The following is a 22,151-nucleotide window of genomic DNA, read 5'->3' on the forward strand; positions in this document are numbered from 1 at the left end:
TAACAGTTTTAATGTGACTGTTGAAACTCAGGTCAGAGTCCATGACTACACCTAGATTTCTGGCTTTATCTGTTGTTTTGAACATTGTAGACTGAAGCTCAGCGCTAACTTTTATACGTTCTGCCTTGGCTCCAAAAACCATTACCTCAGTTTTATCTTTGTTTAATTGGAGAAAGTTCTGACACATCCAGTCATTGATTTGTTCAATGCACTTACTCAGTGTTTGAATTGGAGCATAGTCTCCTGGTGAAATTGTCACGTAAATTTGTGTGTCATCTGCATAGCTATGGTAACTTATTTTGTTGTTCTTCATTATCTGAGCCAGTGGTAGCATGTAGATGTTAAAGAGAAGAGGCCCCAAGATGGAGCCTTGAGGAACCCCACATGTCATATTTGTCAACTCAGATGTGTATTTACCTATAGGAACAAAGTTGTTTCTGTCCTTTAAGTAGGATTCAAACCAATTCAGAACTGTTTCCGAAAGTCCCACCCAGTTCTCCAGTCGGTCTAGTAATATGCTGTGGTCAACAGTATCAAACGCAGCACTGAGATCTAATAATACTAACACTGAAGTTCTGCCACTGTCTGTGTTTAAGTGGATGTCATTAAAGACCTTTACAAGAGCAGTCTCAGTGCTGTGGTTTGGACGAAAGCCTGACTGGAACACATCAAAACAGTTATTTAAATGCAAGAAATTACTCAACTGTTGAAAAACAACTTTTTCAATGATTTTACCTAGAAATGGCAGGTTTGATATGGGCCTGTAATTGTTCATTACTGAAGCATCTAGATTATTCTTTTTTAAGAGCGGTTTAATGACTGCAGTTTTCAGGGCCTGTGGAAAAATACCTGAGTGAAGAGATTTGTTTACTATATGAAGTAGATCTGAGGCCATGCAAGGCAAAACATCTTTGAAAAATCCTGTTGGAATAATATCAAGGCAGCAAGAGGTTGAATAATGTCCTCTAGGTTTTTATCATTAATCTGATGGAATTGTGTCATGATGTCTGAATTGATGTTAAGTGGAGATAGGGACAACACATTTGCTGTTCCTGATGCAGAGGCACTGACTGCTTGTCTGATTTTCTGAATTTTGTCAGTGAAAAAGGAGGCAAAATCATTGCACGCCCTGGTGGATAGAAATTCAGAGGCTACTGACACTGGGGGGTTAGTTAGTCTGTCGACGGTAGCAAACAAGGCACGTGCGTTGTTTTTGTTTTTGGTAATGATGTCAGAGAAGAACGATTGTCGTGCGTTTTTCAATTCCAAATTATAAAGGCCAAGTCTCTCTTTATAGATTTCAAAGTGAACCTGGAGATTTGTTTTTCGCCACCTGCGTTCAGCTTTTCGACATTCTCTTTTTTCTGTTTTCACAGTCATGGCCTTTCTCCATGGAGATATTTTCTTGACAGACACTTCCTTTAACCTAGTTGGAGCAATGGCATCTATAACATTTTTAATTTTTGAATTAAAATGATCTACTAGCTCATTTACTGAGATGTTGGCAGGGGCAAGTGTGGAAGAGAAATTCTGAGTAAACATTTCCCTAGTATTTTCAGTTAAATATCGCTTTGTGGTTACCTCTTTTTGAACATTTTTGTGAACAGAAATAGAGCTCTCAAAGAAAACACAGGAATGGTCAGAGAGTGCAACATCAGTCACCACAACCTTAGAGATATTCACACCCTTTGAGATAATTAAGTCCAGAGTGTGCCCCTTATTGTGCGTGGGCTCCGTCACATGCTGAGTCAGTCCATAGCTATCAAGAACACAAAACAGTTCTTTAGCCCCTCTGTCCTGGGGGTTGTCAACATGGATGTTAAAATCACCAACAATGACTAGACGGTCAAAGTCAATACACACTATAGACAGCAGTTCAGTAAAGTCATCAAAAAAGCTTGCACAGTATTTGGGTGGTCTATAGATATTTAGGAACAGAGCTCGAGAGGAGCATTTCAGCCGAAGGGCCACATATTCAAAAGAATCAAAGTTTCCATACACTGTCTTCCTGCATTGAAGGGAATCATTGAACAGAATAGCAACTCCACCCCCTTTCTTATGCATTCTTTCCTGACTCATAAAACTAAAGTTGGGAGGGGTTGATTCGATAAGAACAGCTGCACTGTTATTTTGTTCAATCCAAGTTTCTGTTAAAAACATAAAATCGAGATTGTGCTCAGTGATAAAATCATTGATTAAAAATGTTTTTCCTGCCAAAGACCTGACATTTAATAAAGCTAGTTTAAGTTTGTTAAACACACTATCAGTCATGTTTTTTGTAACAAGCTGTGGCTGACATGGAATCACTGCTAAATTAGATACACTCACACAAACGTTTGAGCGCTTCCTGTTTCTATGATTCACCGCTCTTAATCTATTACCTATCAACACAGATATCGGCAAAGCTACTGGCAGGCAGGGCCCCGACATGTCCTGGAAAGAGTTGAGAGTGCCATACGCCCTTGAGCCTGGACCCATCACATATCAGTAAGAGTTTGTTGTGTTTTGTACACACACATCCTTATCAGGCTTCGGAGACTGCAGATGCCCCCTCGAAGGGAGGGGAGGTGGTCGACATAGGCACGGTGATGGAGACGGGCGAGATGGTGCGGGGGTAGAGGACATGCTGCCAGGGGGGGGAGGTGGTTGACGTAGGCGCGGTGATGAGGACGGGGGAGATGGTGCGCGTCTCCGCGGTGATTTTGGTGGGCGTCGTTGAGGAGCGGGGGTAAAGGACATGGTGCCAGCCCTGCGTATCGCCTTCGTTTGGTCTTTGAACTCCAGGAAGGAATCGGTGCCAACCCTCTGTATCTCCTTTGTGTGTTCATCGATCTCCAGGAGGGTGGGCGAGGGTGAAAGGGTGAACGGAGTATCCTCAAAGGCGTTGACAGGGGGGGGGGGGGGGTGTGACGGGCAGTGGAGACTCCTCCATTTGTCTCATAGGTCTCCCATAATCAGAACATTCCTCAGGCGGGTGCAGTGATAATTCTTCAGGGTTTTCTGCGTGATGTGTTGTGTCTTTCTCCTGTTTTGATTCCTCTTGCCGCTTGTCCTTGGCAGAGGGAACAGATTGATGACGCAGGCAGTTGAATATGTTAGAGATAAACAATTTCACTCCTGACTTGTTCAGGCAAACTCCATTTGCCTTGAAAAGATGTCTGCGATCCCAGAAAAAGTTAAAATTGTCAATAAAATGAACAGAATGGTCAGTACAGGCCATTGAAAGCCAGGTGTTCAGTGCAAACAATCTGCTGAATCTCTCCACTCCTCTTCTGACTGGCGGTAGAGGGCCACTGATGAACACCTCTGCATTTAGAGAGCTGGCAGTTTCCAACAAACATTTAAAGTCTTCTTTCAGCACTTCTGACTGTTGTTTCACAACATCATTTGTTCCAATGTGCAGTACCACATTCTTCACAGTCGGATGTTCAGCCCCAATATGCAGGATCTTCTCAGCCAAGTCAGAGACCACATCCTTGGGAAAACAGAGTACTTTGGCAAACTTCACCGTTCTTGTGATCATTTTGACCCCACGGGGTAAGATCTTGCGTGGAGCCCCAGATCGGGGGAGATTATCAGTGGTCTTGTATGTCTTCCATTTTCTAATAATTGCTCCCACAGTTGATTTCTTCACACCAAGCTGCTTACCTATTGCAGATTCAGTCTTCCCAGCCTGGTGCAGGTCTACAATTTTATTTCTGGTGTCCTTTGACAGCTCTTTGGTCTTGGCCATAGTGGAGTTTGGAGTGTGACTGTTTGAGGTTGTGGACAGGTGTCTTTTATACTGATAACGAGTTCAAAAAGGTGCCAGTAATACAGTTAACGAGTGGAGGACAGAGGAGGCTCTTAAAGAAGAAGTTACAGGTCTGCGAGAGCCAGAAATCTTGTTTGTTTGTAGGTGACCAAATACTTATTTTACCGAGGAATTTACCAATTAATCCATTAAAAATCCTACAATGTGATTTCCTGGATTCTTTCCCCCATTCTGTCTCTCATAGTTGAAGTGTACCTAGGATGAAAATTACAGTCTCATCTTTTTAAGTGGGAGAACTTGCACAATTGGTGGCTGACTAAATATTTTTTTGCCCCACTGTATTTAGGTGTGATTACTATCTGATAGGGGTGCAACGGTTCACAAACAATTCGGTTCAGTACATACCTCGGTTTTTAGGTCACCGTTCGTTACGTTTTCGGTACAGCAGAAAAAAATGATCACAACATATATATATATATATATATATATATATATATATATATATATATATATATATATATATATATATATATATATATATATATATATATATATATATATATATATATATATATATATATATATATATATATTAGGGATGCACGATATTGGTTTTTTGAAACCGATACCGATAACTTCCTGTTTCTCAAGACCGATACCGATAACCGATAATAATATAATATATATCTATATTAAATGTACCTGTAGTTTTTGCACACCTGGTGGTAAAAAAAAAGACTAGTAGTGAGCAAATGACATGAGCATTACTACTATGAACAAAACTAACCCTGGGGTCGTCTCTGGCAAACTTCTTGCCTTTTTCAAAAGCCTCGTCGATAGGTAAAAGCCCCGGTGCCTTTGCAGCTGGCTTTGGATTTGCCGCTAGTTTAGTAGCGCAGGCGTCTTCGTAGCTTTTAACACACCATCGTAGCGATGGCGATGTTTCAGGTGACTAATCAGGTTGGAAGTATTATAGCTCGTTGCCTTTTTCCCTCCTCGTGGAACTTCTGCATTGCATTTGTTAATACAAATGGCAAACAAACTATCTAACTCTGAAACTTTGAAATAGTCCCATACTACCGACGACATGTTTGTTTACTGTCCTGGCTTCACGGCCGCCACCATTTACGTCACAGCCAGGCATGAGTTACCCCCTAATCCCACCAGGAGCGTCTGCGCTGCGTTGTGCTGCGTTGCGCTGCGTTGTGCTGCGTTGCGCTGCGGCTGCGGCGTTTTTAGCGATCGCGGCCACTCTAGTCAATGGGTGCTATTCCACCAGACACGCTGCGCCGCGGCTCGAAGCGTCCCAGAAGCTCCTCGCCGCAAGGAATTTCTAAAATATAGGATGAATCCTATTTTTGACGCGGCGCAGCGCGGCGCAGGTAGGAAGTGGAATGTTCATCCAACAACTGCGAGGCTGCACACACGACGCTCCGCTTCCGCAACGTTTTGAAACGCGCCTGGTGGGTTAGGACGCAGGAGAAGGTCGCAGCGCAGCGCAGACGCTCCTGGTGCGATTAGGGGGTTAGGGAGCGCTGGATTTGTGAAAAACTCCCCTCTTCCTAAACCACTAATACCACAGTACTGGCAAAACGGGAGGAGCCGAGTGAAAAACAAGCGCCCCTCATCCCAATCCACCCAAACCGCAGTATGTTTTTCTTTTTTTTACCCAAAAAATATATTGTATATTATCGGGGCTATTAATACTTTTATCGGGTTTATCGGGATGACGTCATAATTCCTAATATTGGACCGATAATTATCGGGCCGATAATTATCGTGCACCACTAATATATATATATATATATATATATATATACTAATATATTTATTATTAAACTGTGAATAATGTATTCACTCAAATAAATAAAAAATGTCGATGATCTAATCATCTGTACTAGTACCTAAGCAGCCAGCTTGACATTAGGCTTGTCATTGTATTTTCATGTTTTTTTAAAGAAAGATGAACTTGTCCACATTGCTTGCCGAAAGGGCAGATCTGCTGGCACTAACAATGTCTGCTGTGGAGAACACACCCTCTCGCTAGGGACAGAGGTAGCAGATACAGCCAGGTAGCGCTTTGCTAACATGGCAACATAAGGATATTTGGCATTTGTAATAGCTTTGGCTCGGTCTGAACTTTTTGCGAGTGGTGGAGGCTCAAATGCTAGTGGGAGTTGGGTTTGCACTTCAGTCTTTTTTCTTTTGGTACCGGTTCGGGTGATGCCTTTTCAAATGAGTGTGCAAGTTTGATGTAGGCTATTGCCAGACGCGTAACCAATGTTAGTTGAACAATGCCGACAAACAGCTTTGGTTCGGTCCACCTGTCTTTGTCCGTCATCCTTGTACGTAACTGCGAAACCAAAAATGTTCCCAAACCGGAGACTTCAATGATGCTGGAGGATTTTCGAGCTCAACTTTATCTGCGTTCGCCATTTCCTCAAATTACTGACTACATTTGAACGCATCCCTGTGACCAGCTCTCATAGTATGCCTCTCGTCCAATGAAATGACTTGGTTGCTCTATGACGCGTTGAACCCAATGTGAGCAAATTACACTGAATGCTGCGACGCAGCACCTGCGATTACTTCCAAAAAGTTGTTCACGTTCTCAATTTTTTACGTTTAATGTTATATTCGTTCGGTACACTTCGGTACACACGTGTACCGAACCAAAGGGCCCATACCGAATAATTTCGGTACAAATACGTATACCGTTACACCCCTACTATCTGATAAATAAATTCAGTTTTACGATCCCATTTTCGGATGGTTAATTTAGCCACAAAAATCTGCACTAGTTTGGCTGTACTAAAAAAAAGAAATAGAAAATATTTAGTGCTACAACATTTATATTTAAACAGCAGATTCTGAACGCTCTCCCCTTCTTAGCAGGAATACATCTTAAAGGCACATAGGATATGACAACAAGCTGAAGAAAGCCAGCCAGTGGCACTGGCAGCCTGGCTGAGCATGGCTTAGCGCTGCCTGACGCTGCATTATCAGGGCGGACACAGTGCTTGTGCACGATGCCTGCTGTTTCCAGCTGCACCTATGCTGGTCTCACCTCTGCCAGGCGGCTCCAGCACCTGCTGAAGCTCCTGTAGCACTTCAGAGGACAGAGCTGCACAATGAGAAATAGGTTTGATAGCCCTGGAAAGGAAAAGAGACAGATAACAGGGGGAAAGCAGGAGTTTGTGGGGTGTTTCTAACTGTTCTGCTATGTACGGTGGTGAATACTTGTTTGTTTATGACTTCTGTGAAAGCGCTGTGCGTGTCATTGGCAAAAAGCCTGCCAGACGGATCGATGATGAGGAGTTGCTGCAGCAGCCACGCTAGACGTGCCCCAATTTAATTTGCCCGCTCTCGGTGAATAAGTCTTACACTTTCATTTTTTATGCTGTTACACATGAAGCAAATCACACATACCCCTTCCTGAATAAAAACACTATTTTCTAAATAATTCATTATATTCATTAACATATTTTAGCTTATTGGTGATTAAATGCTTACATCAATGATTCCAAAGAGAAACACTGCATATTATAAATGTCGATTAGACAGACAAGAACTTAACTTCAAGTTTGGGGATCATCTGACAGTCAGGTGATCAAATGATCTGCTTGTAGCAATTAATTGTGTAAACGTTTAGTGTTTGTCTTTTGGTAAAGGTTAATTATCATCATATAAAATAATGAGTATTGTAGTGCAAAGAGCAAAGCAACTAATCTGGGTTAAAGTCAACCAAAACATTAGTTTTAAAGCATCATGTCTAACTAATGGTCCTAATGGCATCTAACAACATTCTGATCTTAATAGGTTTTTATTATTAGAAACTTAAAAAGAAAACAGCTGAAATTCTTTGAAAATTATAGTTTTTGTGGTAAAACCATGACTACTATGCTTGTCTAAGACATTGTATTCATCGTTTCGCTCCACATGGTTTCCCCCATGCATTCCCTGAAGGTAGGTACAAATAGAAAAACGCCAGAGGAGAAAGATGCCAGTGGGATACACGGTGAGCTCAGATTCTTATTTAAAGCATCTATATTTAGACTGTCTGAAACAGATCTGCTTCTAGTGACCGTAAAATGGAATGGAAATGGATATAGAGAAAGAATAGAAACAAGTAAGCACAATCTTTGAAATACCCTCAGTAGAGAGTAATTTGTTTTCTATTGAGAGGGTTTGAAAACCAAGCCCAAGCTTTTACACTTCAATAAAGACATTCATGAACCCGACTTTTCCTGTAGGCAAAGGTCTAATAGCCTGGAGTGCTTTCCTTTCAGGTGAATGCGCCTGTTCTAACAGGTGCTTAATAATAGAGGGGGAATGCAGTGGAACTGGGGATACAAGCCTGAGCCACTGTAAGCAGGTACACTAAACACAATAGGATTAGAGAGTAGATTGATCCTGGCTTTGTGTGCTGTCGTTTGACCAGATTACCACGGCCACCATTTTGTTTTGTTTTGTGGAAATTGGACAGAAATGTCTTTTCAATTGTGCTTACCGCTTGAATTACATTTGGGCTTGCCTGTTTCTGTGTAACTGTAACAAAGAGAAGAGGTGTGGAGAGGAGAAATGTACCGTGCTGTGCTCGCTATAATTTCACAGGATTAGCCAGTTTCCCTGAGACAATTATGTCACTGGTGACATTACATCAAATGTATTCATTTGAAAGCCTGACATGAAACATTCAGACATCTGCAACAACGACATCCTGTGCAATGCAAGCAGACTGAATATCCATGGGTGCTCTTCTAAATGAGTTCCGTAAGACCCAGCTGTAACACTGAACATGTTCGGGTACAAAGTGTAGGCTGAATTGATTGTGCACAGACTGAGAGCAGGTCACTGCAGCAGTTCTTGTTTATTGCCCCTTCCTTCTGCAACCACCAAAGCACGTATCGACAAAGCAGGAACTAAATGCATTCACATGCCTTTTTTGGTAGATTATCATTACATGTGCTTGTAGGCTAAGACTCCTTTATTCCATTCCATTAAAAGGTAGCAGAAGACATAGGGAGAAAAGATCGTATGATGACATTTTCTAGTAGGACTAAAATCCTGGAGATCACATTTAACTGTACACAACAGACATTGCTACCTCAAATATTCGTGAAACGAAATCATTTAATTAATCTAAATTTGAATCCTATAAATCCGGTATGAAAGTGTAAATCTCTGCAGACTACAACATATTTTAACCAGTTTTGTTCTTTGTTTATTCTTGATCAGTCTTGGCACTTTATTGCTGTTCGACTGCATTTACAAAAGATAGTTCAGTGCCAATGCAACTTAAAGTTTGCCCTATAGCCATGTGAAGGCTGTCCTCAGCCACTGTGCAGGTCAAGGAGGTGGAGGAACATGTATTATGGCCTTCTTTCACAAAGGAATCTCAAGTTTATATCTGACAGCACACTGTTTATGTATTTATTTGTATGCTTACCACCATCTCTTGCCAACTTTAATCCAGTTCTGTTAAAGCCAATGCTTGAATTTCGTTAGATTAAAGTCTATCTGTTGCTTTTAGTCCATTTATTCTGCTACATTGTTGTTATTGAACTTGCATCAAGGAAATGTTACTGTCACACATTTTAAAATCAATATTTTAGCTTTAACAGAAAGAACACCAAAAGAAGAAAAGGAACAAACAAAATGCAAATGTATGTCAAAAACATCATTTACACTGTTTGGTAGAATCCTGTTTTTTTTTAAATTTCATGTGTGGTTTGAGTGTTGCCCACCAAAAGGTTTTGTTTAGATCTTCAGCATGTATTTCATAGGTCCAGAAGCTTTGACTTTTCATTAAACCAGAATTCTATTTTGGCAGATCTCCAGCATATCAAGGGGAGATCATACACTCTGTTGAAGCCTCTCTCTAGGATCAGACTGATGAGAAAGTTGTATTATTTCATGAATTCTTGCCTGGCTCAGCTTAACTCTCACCCGCTACCTTACATTCCCCCTATGTTACTACTTTAAAGCACAAGTGTCGTGCTGTGTATTGAAAATGCTCAGCATGGCGCATATAGCCATCCAGTTTTACCCCATTTGTTATTATTATTTGAATTACATTGGACTGCGGTGACTGTAAATTGGAAATGGGAGTGTGAAGCTGAGACCACCTCAGTCCCAGTATTTTAGGCACAGTTTCTGCCTCAGTGAGCCAGGCTGATTGGGATGCGGCAGGGTCTCTCCTCTTCTCTCCCTCTTGTGTCTCCCTGTGTCTGTCGTTCTGCTCGGGCTGCAACAGACATTCTGATGAAAAACAGAGGGGGCCAAAATGTTTATGAAGGCAGGGCACATACTGAAACTCAAACGAGCAACGCACGTGCACGCAAGCACACAGACACACATACACACACGTGCACGCAAGCACACACACACACACACACACACACACACACACACACACACACACACACACACACACACACACACACACACACACACACACACACACACACACACACGAGAGATAAGAAGTTCAGAAGACTTGTACAGTATATATGTTCAATGCATACAGAAAAACGCAAACTTACATTAAGGGAGTTACGGCCCGTCCACACAGCGGCGTGCGTTGAAGCTTGCCGGCGGGCGTGTCTGAAACTCGACCAACAACCAATCACATGAATCTCCTGCCCCTGACACACAAGCAGCGGTTTGATTGGCTAAAGCTTGTACTGGCATATGATTCGATTGGCTGACGCTTTTGCCGAGGCTTCAAAAGTTGAACATTGCTCAACTTTTGCAGCGAGCCACGCCAGCAAAGCTCCACGTCGCTTCCCACAATGCAGTTCGGCGAAAAGTGACGTCACCCCATTCAAAGTGAATGGTGAAGCTTTCAACGCACGCCGCTGTGTGGACGGGCCGTTACTACCAATCCAATCATTTAAATACTCCCATACTGTAGTAAAAATAATGTAGTGCAATATTTGATTCAGCACATGTTAACATTTTTTAATTCCAAATTAAATGCGCGAGTGGACATGCCATCCTATTATCAGCTTCGGAATTTAGGCTGTAGCCTTAAAGGAGAAGGAGAGGCAGGATTTAAGCCAGCTCATATACCAAACTGCAGGCGAATGAGAGGCAGAATAGGTTGTAAGCAATTAGAAGCCACTAATTCAGATCTGTCGCATATCCAATTGGTCCAGGTGAAGATGATAACAGAGTCAAAACAGATTAAGATCTTGAGCTTTATCCAATTCGTAATACCAAAGCCTTACATCTGGTACTAGCTAATGTTACTTGAGGCTGGAAGTATGAAAATGAAAAAAATAAATAGCCAAAAGGTTAATATTCACCATTAGGCAAACCGTGAGACCTATTTTTGCCCCAGTAAGCACAACATTTCTGGCTACCTTTGAATGAAGCTATCCAAATGAATGACGACATTTAAAAATAAATCAAAAATATGTCAATAAAGGCCAATTAAACAATATTTGGGATTTTAACTTTGAATTAAAAGGTTCCTAGTTTTGTTAAACCCCATATCAAAGTTTCAAACCATCTTGCTCTTTCAAGCACAAACCTTATTCTCACTTGAGAAAAGAGATACATATTTCTCACTTGCAGCTCCATCCTACTTATTTTGGTTGAATGTTCAGCCCTTAGTTCCTCTGGTTACTTGAAATGCAGGGGAATCAAATTCTAGGGTATTGAACTTAACATTAGTATTGAAGCAAAAATGATGGCCATTGTGACAGCAGGGGGACAGATCCCAGAGCAGTAACACACACACACACACACACACACACACACACACACACACACACACACACACACACACACACACACACACACACACACACACACACACACACACGCTGTTCCTTGGATCTATTTGTACCACCACAGTCTCTTGCAAAGCTCTTAAACTGGTCTCGTCTCTTCCAGCATCTCTCTCTATCTGACCATTTTGTCTCTTTATGCTTTATTTCACTGTTTCAGTGCTGGACTTTTCACTGAAAGATTTACTAACAACTGGAGACTTCAACCTTTAGCCAAAGAAGAAAGTAGTATTAAATGGACTAAAGATTGACTTGGTGGACATCATGTCGTATACATCTTTGTCTATAGCTTTGGCATCATGTTTGAATGTTCAGTATAGGGATGATTTCACCTGATGATATATACTGATGGTGACCAAGATGTGATCACTTGCATTTCTGTTCTTCTAACACTATTGACTTTGTCTTGATGTGTTTTGCATATCACGTTGTTCCCGGTGAGCACCCCTCCAATGTCTTCTTTTAACTTTGAGCCCCCGTGTCTACATGTTTGTGTTGAGTCAGCCAGGCATATGTTGAAGATTAACCACACATTGTTCTGTTTGTGTTTGTGTACGTCTTTCTGTAGCCTGTACATTAGGGAGAACAAAACGCCATCTGAGCATGTCCAGGATTATCACCATCTCCATGGCGACAGCCTCCTCCACCTTCTGCTCTTTCTCTCCTCGCTCCACTCTCTCTCTGTGGGTTTGCACTGCAGCGCCCACTCATTCATCTCCCATCCCTGCCACAAAATCTGAATTCTGAAATTGCAAAAGGAGTAATAAACAAGATTGACTACAGCTCTCCCTATTGATCGCTGCTCCAATGTGCTTGCATGATTTGTAATATCCCCTAACTCTTCTCTTCCTCCAACAACAACATCCAATGGCTAGGCCACATAGAGACAAGGCAAATTATGATGGGACAGGAATCAATTTCTACTACATTAAGCTTCTTGTTCTCCCATGGCCATATGGTTTTGGAAGTGAACGAAGGCATGTACTCCGAAATTATACTTGTAAAAGACATTATACCAACAAGACAGAGAAACCCTCCTTTATGCTTTTCATTTCATTGAATCAGACACCGGTACGCTGTTACCTGCTGCCGTCAGATTCTCAGTATTAACAACAAAAATTTTCAAATTGCCATCATCAGTACTTCTTCACTTTAGTAGTGTCCTAATAAGACAACAAATGAAGTCTTTATGGAATATGTTGGACACAGTTGAAAGTGTTTAAAAGAAACAAAATCTATTAAAACAGGAAAACTATATATATTTATTCAAAACAATACATCCAAACATGAGTCAAAATTGTAATAAATGTTGCTGAACATGTCTTGAATGGAAACTAGGAGAACGAGTTGCTCTGTTGCAGTTTCTACTGTTTAGGATTTCGACTGTTGTCAAGAGTAGAGGAAAATGTATAGATTCAGATCACAAGCTGTTATATCCTTCATGTAAATGAGATTACACTGTTTTGGACAAGTGGCTGCTTGAGTCTCCTTGTCACAGTTTCAGGATGTGTGCAATGATATGAGACCAACTCTCATTTGATACAGCGTGTTGTGACAATTTGGTTTTTGCCAGAGAACGATGACTTTGATCTGTTATTCACAGATAACAGTGTATGTGCATTCAGCATTATCGCTGCTATACATGAACAGAGAAGAGAAAGCGGTGTCTTTTTCCAAGACTGAATTCCACCGCACAATAAGATGCAGAATCCCCCTTCTTGTTCCCCCTCCTTCTCTTACTTGGTTACGCTTCCGCTCTCCTATTACCATGTTTACAACTTGTTGGCACCCTGAGAGCTATGTTGGCTCTAGTAGCAGCGGCACAGAAAATAAAGCGATGGAATTTTGAAAACATGTCAGTAAGTGCGCTGATATAAGAGGATCAGACATGCAAGGGTGGAATTGGGCCCTTAAGAGAATAAAGGGTGAATTATCATTTAATCCCACCCTGGTCAGTACAAGGAGGACGAGAGAACAGAAGAAGGATTCATTTGTGCTACAAAAAGGATGTTGGATACTGGGAGTGGTGTCAGACAAAGGTTTGTGGCGTGGGAGGATGAGCAAAGATGGTGGTGGAGGGGTCAGTCCTCAAATCTGCAAGCCAGTAAACAGCCGAGAAAGCCACTCGGGCGGAACAGGTAGAAATATTCTACTTTGCTAAGAAACTCCCAAAGGATAATCAGCTCCCTCTAAATATTTTTGAAAACATTGAGACTCACATACCACACACATTCACACGTTTGTTTGACTTGTGCCATGACAAGTTCATTAATTTGAGTAGCTTTGCCTTCAACAGAGTGCTCATGGTCATTTGTTTTACAGCATTTTGGGCCTTCTGTTTTGTGTCTTTCATGATAAAGATGATACAGTTATGAAAAAAAAGCCATACAGTTATCTCTGTATACTGAAGATCATCAATTACTACATTTTACATTAAAACAGCTGGCTAGGTTTCAGGTTCTAAATAGCCCCATGTCAAAACTTTGCTCCGAATAAAAGCTGAACACGATTCAGTGTAATGCATCGAGATAAGCCCAGAAGTAATGGATCTCACTGAGAGCAGGCCTGTTTGTTTCATTATGAGACGGCTGAACAGATAAAGGCACATGGAGAGATAGTGTGTGTGAATGTGTGCTTTAGTGGAAACCATTGCTGACTATCTTACTGAGGAATATAAAACGTTCCATAACAGAAGAGGAGGCTGTGATACCTCTATAAAAAGGCATTGTAAATGATAAGGGGAGGCTTTCTTTGATCAGGAAGGTAAAGCTTTTCCATTCTAGCAAACATACAGACATGGTCCTGCTAGTAATGGCAAGAAATATGTCAGAGGAGACAAATGAGAAGAGATGCAAGTGCTTTTAAACCGTAATGTAAATCTCTGCTTTACTGTAATTATTTACAAGTCCCTTAACATGCAGCTTCAGGTCTCCATGTATGTGATATCTCCATTTGAGAAGTATTCATGAAGGTGAAGAATGTACTGCTTATGGATACAATATCAGTTCATTTCTAAATGGGGATAACTGTTGTCCTATTTTATTCTATTTCATTTTTTAATGTGTGAACGGCTTTCCAGATGTATCAGAGATACAATGGGAAATAAGCCCATTCTCTCCAAATCTTGTGAAATGTCATTGTGAAACAGACTCATGAGTAATGATATGAATATTTGACTCGAAGGACCAGTAATGTCGTCAGCAAATGGAAATGTGAAGCAATAGTTTGATTTAGGGCTGAGATTAAGATTTTGTAGTTCAGCCATAAATAAAATATAATAGTTTCATAAGCAGCTCCCAGTAGTTTGAATTTGGATAGTTGTATTATAATTTGATCTCCCTTACCCTCATAAACTTACACTCATTGTTTAACCAAAGCAGATTTTTATTTATTTTTTTAACTACCCTTGTACAATAACATCACCGTTTATCTATACTTCAGTTGAAGAAAAATGACAACAAATAGAACCTTTATCTCTAACTCAAAATATTAGTTAACATACATTTTCTTTTTCTTTCACATTTGTCAATTATGCAGGTTAAAAAACATAACCATTGACCGGGAGCAAATGAAAGTTTAATGAAATTGAACTGACAACTTACCACAAGACAAGGGCAGAAATAAGAGAGACACTTTTGGAATTGACTTGGTCTTAAAAAGGCTTTCCGTCAGCCTGCTCACCATTTCTCCTGGCTGATTAGGTGCCATTGGCAGTCTTTTTTTCACTTCCATTTAAATGTTCCAAGCCCCCACTCATGGTGTATTACCATTATCACTAACTGTGAGACTCCATCGAGCTGTCTGGTACCTGTGGACATGCGTGAAAATTGCTGCAAAATGCTAGTCTAAATGTAAATTGACTTAGGTAATTGTTATCTTTTGTGAGTAGAACTTTTCTCATTGACTTCTCTTTTTAGGATATTCTGGTTTTTTTATTCAGCATAATTCAAATGTAATGCCCCAGATGCATGTTGAAATAGGGTCATATAACCTGTTAAAATGTCATTTCTAACACTTTAACCACTGTCTTTGAGTACCTTCAATTTGAATGGAATAATAACAACACTGTTGTCCGCGAACAACCTTTGCAAACTATTAGTTTGTTTGATATCGTTGCACACCTATTTGTCATGGTAAAAACCTCTCCTGTTTTGTTCGACTCCTACTGCATCTGCAGAGCTCCAGATTAAAAGGAGAACTGTTTAAATGTTTCCCAAGGATATTCTATTTCTTTGGCAATACCTGTGTCCCCATCTGCTCTCAATTTGTTAAACCTTGGCCGAATATTCAGTTTTTAAAAAAAAAGTAATGTTCTATGAAACATGTGTTTTAACAAATGTGAAATTTAATTGTTAACCTTGAAAAAATGCGATGGACAATACGTGGAAAAATTCACAGACAAGATCTGATACAGCAGTGTTAGCATTGTATATGTTGATGAAGCAAATGCTAAACCTGTAAATGTTTTTCTGAATGTAATGCATGATTGTTACCAAATGGCATCTTATGTTCTGGGTTTGTTTTCTTCGTTTTACTGTATGCCAACCCCTCTCTAACTGACAATGTGAAGTTTCATTCTCCATGTGTTTCTCTCTATCGCTCGAACACATAGGCATGCATACACCTCAGAGAAACACCATCTCCCTTTGTGATGTGCTTCATGCGCCAAGGAATCCACTGCTGATAAGCCAACCCCCAGATCACCACCAAAAACTGATTTTAGGTCTCCAAAGCAGAACTGTCCACAGTGGACTATCTCCACAAAGCTGCTACGCATGAGCTGGTGAGCTGTCTCATTGATCTGCCTTTCCTCACAGTCCAGCCGGGGCATTCTCTCTTGTTTGCTACGCCTTAGCGAGTCCATCTCCAATGGGAGAGGCCAAGGAGATTTAGAGAAACAATCTCACACCACCCATAGGAGAGGCGGAGGAGATTTAAAAAAAGAAATGTTCTCAAACTCTCCAACTTTGCTTCCAGCCAGCCACTGCAGGTATACACAATGATGTCATGTAATAAAATGGAAATTGTATGCATGCGATGCAGGGGAAATGAATATGTGCATATGGTGCCATGCACAGTGAAGTGAAAGAGGCTAATCTGACATTGATGCTTGCACGCATGTGTGAGTGTGAACACATGTACTGCTCATAAATGAAAGCATGCATGCTTCCCCATGACACGCCAAAGCTTCGAGAATGTTAAAGGATCAAAGGTCACAGCATCACCTGGGACACTTGTTTTACCCTTTAGCTGCCCAACATACACACATCTTTATTTCTTGTTCCTTCAAATGACATGAAAACACGACACATTTTGAAGTCAATGGCAATGATGGCTTCTCGGATAAAATATTGTGGGGACCTAAATTCAGGCTGATTTTTTTGGGGGGGCTTCTTTTATAACCTCAGTGATTGAAACAGAGGAGCATACATAGAGTCTTGACTCCCTTACTCCCTCTCCTCCTCTTTTGGTTGGTGGAGACTAGAGTCAATATACACTCCTTTGTTCCCTATTGTTGGGTAGTACGTTGGCCTTGTGCCTATACTGCTCCTGTTGGTGGGTGGGTGTTGTCTGTATTTCAAGTTTTCTATGCAAGCATTTGGACCTTCTTGTAGGTTTAGGGTCACATTGCTGTAATGGAATATGTGCATGAGTCATGCTTTTATTGTGTGAGTGTGTGTATTGTGGTAGCAGTGGGGGGGCTTTGTGAACAAGCCGGGTTTAGGCACGCATTTCAACTTGTTCATGCCCACATTAGTCATATGGAGATATACTGTGTGTGTGTATTGCTCTAGTGGAGGTGTTCTCTTTTTCAAGCTAAATTGAAAGCAAATGTTAGTATGTTAATTTAAGTTGTGAGACAAATAAAAAAATATCCTACCTTACGTCTTGCTCAAGGAAGCAATGTCTATGCTTTTAGCAGACAACTGGGAGAAAGAGCTCTCATCCAGTTCTTTCCTGGACCTTTATGGACCAACAATACACCTTCATTGTATTGCATTCATACACTACATTGTGATCTTGGAATTTCTTTGCCCATGCATTCTGTTAATCGCTATTCATATTTAAAATTGCGCCATTGCTAATAAATCATTTTTGTAAGCATGGTTTTAAAACTTTAAATGTGACAAAAATATCTCCGCATCCAGACAGACCTAAAAACACATGGCTAAGTACTCAAATGACTTCTGTGGTAGTTCCTGCTTCAGTAGTTGTTACCAGGACCCAAATGTTGCCATGATGACACACACACAAACACACCAGATTCACAAGGTGAAAACAATACCATTGTCTGTGTCATGGCTTGTAATAAAGCCTGTTGGACTAAGAGTAGTCAGCTATTTGGCCAGCAGCCGGTGCTTATGGCAAGCTTTGCTGTGAAAATGCCCTGGATACTGACCCTGCAAGTACCATATGTCAGTCTTTAGCGGTCTCAGCTTTTGTTCGTGGGTAAAAAACGGTATTCTCATGCAACTATTTTCAGCTCTGAATTAGACAGACAATCCTATGATACAGATTCCTTACAAAAATGTATGACCATGGACGCAGTAGCTTTGATTTGATTAAACTTGATCCCTGTCTCGGATGTCGTTAAAGGCTCCTGGCGTCAGCATTATCTCTGTCATCAAGCAAACTCAAAATGGGCTTTGTTGCATTTGCTGGCTGGCAAAGTTAAAGGTCAGAGTTCAGTGTTGTTTTTGATCCAAATTATTTTGAAAACTTGATGTTATCTTAAAAGGCTTGTGCTAAAGTTGACTTAGTAACACAAAAACTGTACACCTGCACACATTCAATGAAACCAAGGAAATCAATCTATGTGTACTGATAAGTGACAGGAACCGAAGTGTGTCATTAACCCTAACAGCTGCTCTGTTTGTCATAGGAAGGCTCTTGAAGAATGGTTTTCTTTTGGGTGGAGGATTTAAGATATGATGAGGTAATTGCCCAATGTTTAGACAGAGGTATCATTGGTCCTCCATCTCTAGTGCACTGTCAAGAAGGTTAACGACCAGGAGCCCAGACAGTGATTAAACATTTATACAGGACACCCAACCCCTTATATATCAAAATGATCTCTGCAGCACAAGCCTCTGACTGTCCAGCTCTTCTTACGTCTCTTCCAAAATCCTGCACCCCTCATCAGCTTCATCTCCGTCCAGACCTTCATAGTTCACATGGGAACTATAATCCTCAGGATGCTGCTAATATTTTTTCCGCATCTTTTTAGAATGATGTGGCATGCATTCTCAAACAATATGGGTAGGAGCTGCTTCAGCATTAAAAATGGCATATTACACGCAATAAAAAAGGAAACTTTCCCTCGCGGATTCTGAGTATTTATGAGCAGACTCATTCCAGCAGAGGACAACTGCTTTAGCTGCTGTGCCGGGACAGAGGCCGTGTTCACCATTACGTGTATGTTGAGAACCTTGGATCATTCAACTGTTATGAGTTACACTTTGCCAGCCAACATTACCATGGAAGCAAAACCTTTTTACCATCGTCCTGATATGTTGAAAATCCAGAGAGGCTTTTATAACCTTTTAAACTGATTGACCATATCGTTGTGGCCCCCGGAAGCCCCTCCAAGAGAGGTGGTTTTATATGCAGGAGCTGGCTGTTGGAAAAAGGCGATGGGGTTACCATTTTGCTGCAGGGCGAACTTGCAATTTGCCGTAGTTCCTCCTTAGCTAAACCTCTTAATTTGTATGATGCATTGAGAAACAAAGCCAGGCCAATATAAAGATTTGTACTTCCTCTTGTGCTTTCCCTCACAATCTACTTTCTAAATTGAAGGAAATAAGAGGATAGAAAGATGGATCAATAAATCCTTACCGGCATTGGCCCCTGAAGCAACACTGCTCCACCACATCATGTAATAGCCATTCCCATAAGACCTTTTCACTTTCTACCTTCTTCATCTGTTTCCGTTGTCTTCCAGCATGGTGCCACTAGCATCTGTAGAATCGAGCAAAGGACAACTAAGGTTTTGTAGCTAATTGTCACTACCTAAAGGCACGAAGATAGGAAAGAGCGAACACTTAATCTGACATGTAGCCACTGGGCTTGTACTTACTTGTATTTTTCTCCTGTTGTTGTGGTCCCGTCTCCAGGGAGCTTTTCCATGCTCAAAATGAACCTAAGGGTGTCTGTTAAAGATGATATTCTAGAGATCAATATGAATGAGTGTGGTCATTGGGGACATGACATTTGGAAAGAGAGCACTGCTGTGTAAGACTATAGATTGAACCATGGGCCGTCAAACCACATGACAGGCTTCAGGCGCTGGTCTGGTTTCAATCTCAAATAAATAAATCACAGCTTAATACCTGTCCCATGTAATTCCTTCACTACATCTGTGACTGGAATCCAGGATTGGACGGGTTATAAACCAGAATGTGCACTGCATCTAAAAAAAGAAAGAAAGTTAGAATGAGGGATGGTGGTGGAGGGGCAGTGGCTTTAGATGATGGACCAAATGCTAGTGCTGGCAGACATAAAGGTGGGATCTGTCTCCCTCTCAGTCATGTCTGTGCCTTTTTAAGCTTGGATAAGGGATAGAAGTCGGGTATTGGGTTACTCTGATTAGGAGATTGCACAGACTGACACGCCAGGATAAAGGTCGGGCAAGCCATGTTGGATGTAACCCAAGCTACTAGCTAGTCTAGGTTCATTGGTAGGATTAGAGAGACAGGTGTTCATGGCTTGTTGGGGTAACAAGTTACACCTGAGACTCAGGTTTTGATGGTAGTTTCGGCATAGCAGAAAATTGCTACATTAAGCACTATTGTGTTTCTCCGGAAGCGTCTGCAGATGCACTTAGAAGCAATCTTTTACGGCTTTAGCATCCTCACACATGTATACACCTGTACTTAGGGTTTTGTCTTACATGCATATCCTAACACAAGCTAATTCAGGTTTACTTTAAATTACATGTTACGCTTCTGCCACACAGGGACAAACACTTTAGGCTGGAATTGTCCTGATCTGTAAAGCAAATGTTGTTGAAAGATAAGATAAGTATTTGATTTGCACCATCTTTCAGGACTGTTGTGTACACAAGCTTTGGAGTTAAATCTCTGGCAAACAACTGCTCAATTTAGAAGTGAAGATAAAGTTGCAGTAGGGGCCCAGCTTGTGAGAAAGCAACATGAACAAAACAGGTTGCCATACTTACAAGTCAAGTTGTGAAGAGTTAATTAAAGGCCGTCTCTTAGTGCTATCTCTGGTTTATTTTTGCCAAACAAGGGTGATGTAATCATTCAATATACATTGGCTTTAACCACATTTTTGAGCAACAACAGATACTTTGGGTATTTAAAAGTAACCAACTCTTTGCTGAAAACCTACCGTACTCATTCACTATGACTACTAAGCTTTCTCTTCATCATCACCTGAAACGAAACACCTGAATAAAGCCTTCAGAAGAAGACCGTGACCAGGCTACAAAAAAGCCATTTGGTCAAGCTGGGCTAGCATATCGCCTGAGGTTCCTGCTCTGGCTTACATCACTGTCTGGACATGTTTCCTGCTTCGTTCCGCTCTTTTTCTACCAACCCTCCACTTTTCTCCTATGTTATTTTTCCTTTTTGCAAATGTTAATGGAATATCACTGACCATTGCCACAGTCTACTCTAACCCTCAGCTGTATGGTATGGATCTGGATTTGGCAAAAGAAGAAGGGAAAGACTTTCTTTCACTGTCCTCCTTCAATGACTTTCTCCTGTGTCTCCGTTAAACCCAATGGTCCCTTATGGACCTTTTTAAAAAAAAAAAAAATAAAAAATAAAGCTCCTAACAGGTTTACCGCATGCCAGATTCATTTTACATTGCATTACACCACAGGAGTCCTGGCCTACTGCCTCTTACCTTAAGGGAGAAAGGAAAAAGTGGGGTGGATATGACAAACAACTCTCAACACTCAAACAAGTGCGTCTGTGTTCATCATCAGCCAACAATGGAAACCCTAGCTACTTGTTGATAATCCCTAGCCTGTTTTATGTGCTCATTAAGTATGAATTCATAATCGTGTTAAGAGCTTTCCCGGATGATCCGACACGTCGTGGAAGGAGGCGGAGTCTTTGTAAACAAGCACCTTGTATTAGCTCATCTTTCACTGTGAGGGCCTCGTCCTAGGAGTTGATTAAATAGCTCTGGTTTAATGAATGAATAATGAAGATGGTGATATACTTTGTCGTTTATCACATGTCAGTATTTACACATGTTTGTGTTGCATCAGCAGAGCTCTGCCTGGAATTATGTGATGTCCATAAATTGGGGCCATTGATTAATTAAGGCTTTTATTAAGTGTATTACAGATACAACCTCTATATCTCATGATGTAAGGACGTTTGGGTCGGATGTCACGTTTTGCAAAATGCATTACATGCTATTTCAAGGCATCACATAATGCAGCCTCTGTAGTCTAAATCAACACCTCTCTTACACAGTGCCAACAAAAGATAAATATAAAAAACTTTATTGCACCGCTGTACAGAGGCAAATTGCAATGGATGTACTTTATAAATTGGCAACTTAGTGTCATCAATCTGTCATATAATAAGAAGCTCACATGAGGTTTGTAGTGCAAATGCATTGAA

This window comes from Gymnodraco acuticeps, unplaced genomic scaffold, assembly GCF_902827175.1.
Source record: "Gymnodraco acuticeps unplaced genomic scaffold, fGymAcu1.1, whole genome shotgun sequence".
NCBI classification, from domain to species: domain Eukaryota; kingdom Metazoa; phylum Chordata; class Actinopteri; order Perciformes; family Bathydraconidae; genus Gymnodraco; species Gymnodraco acuticeps.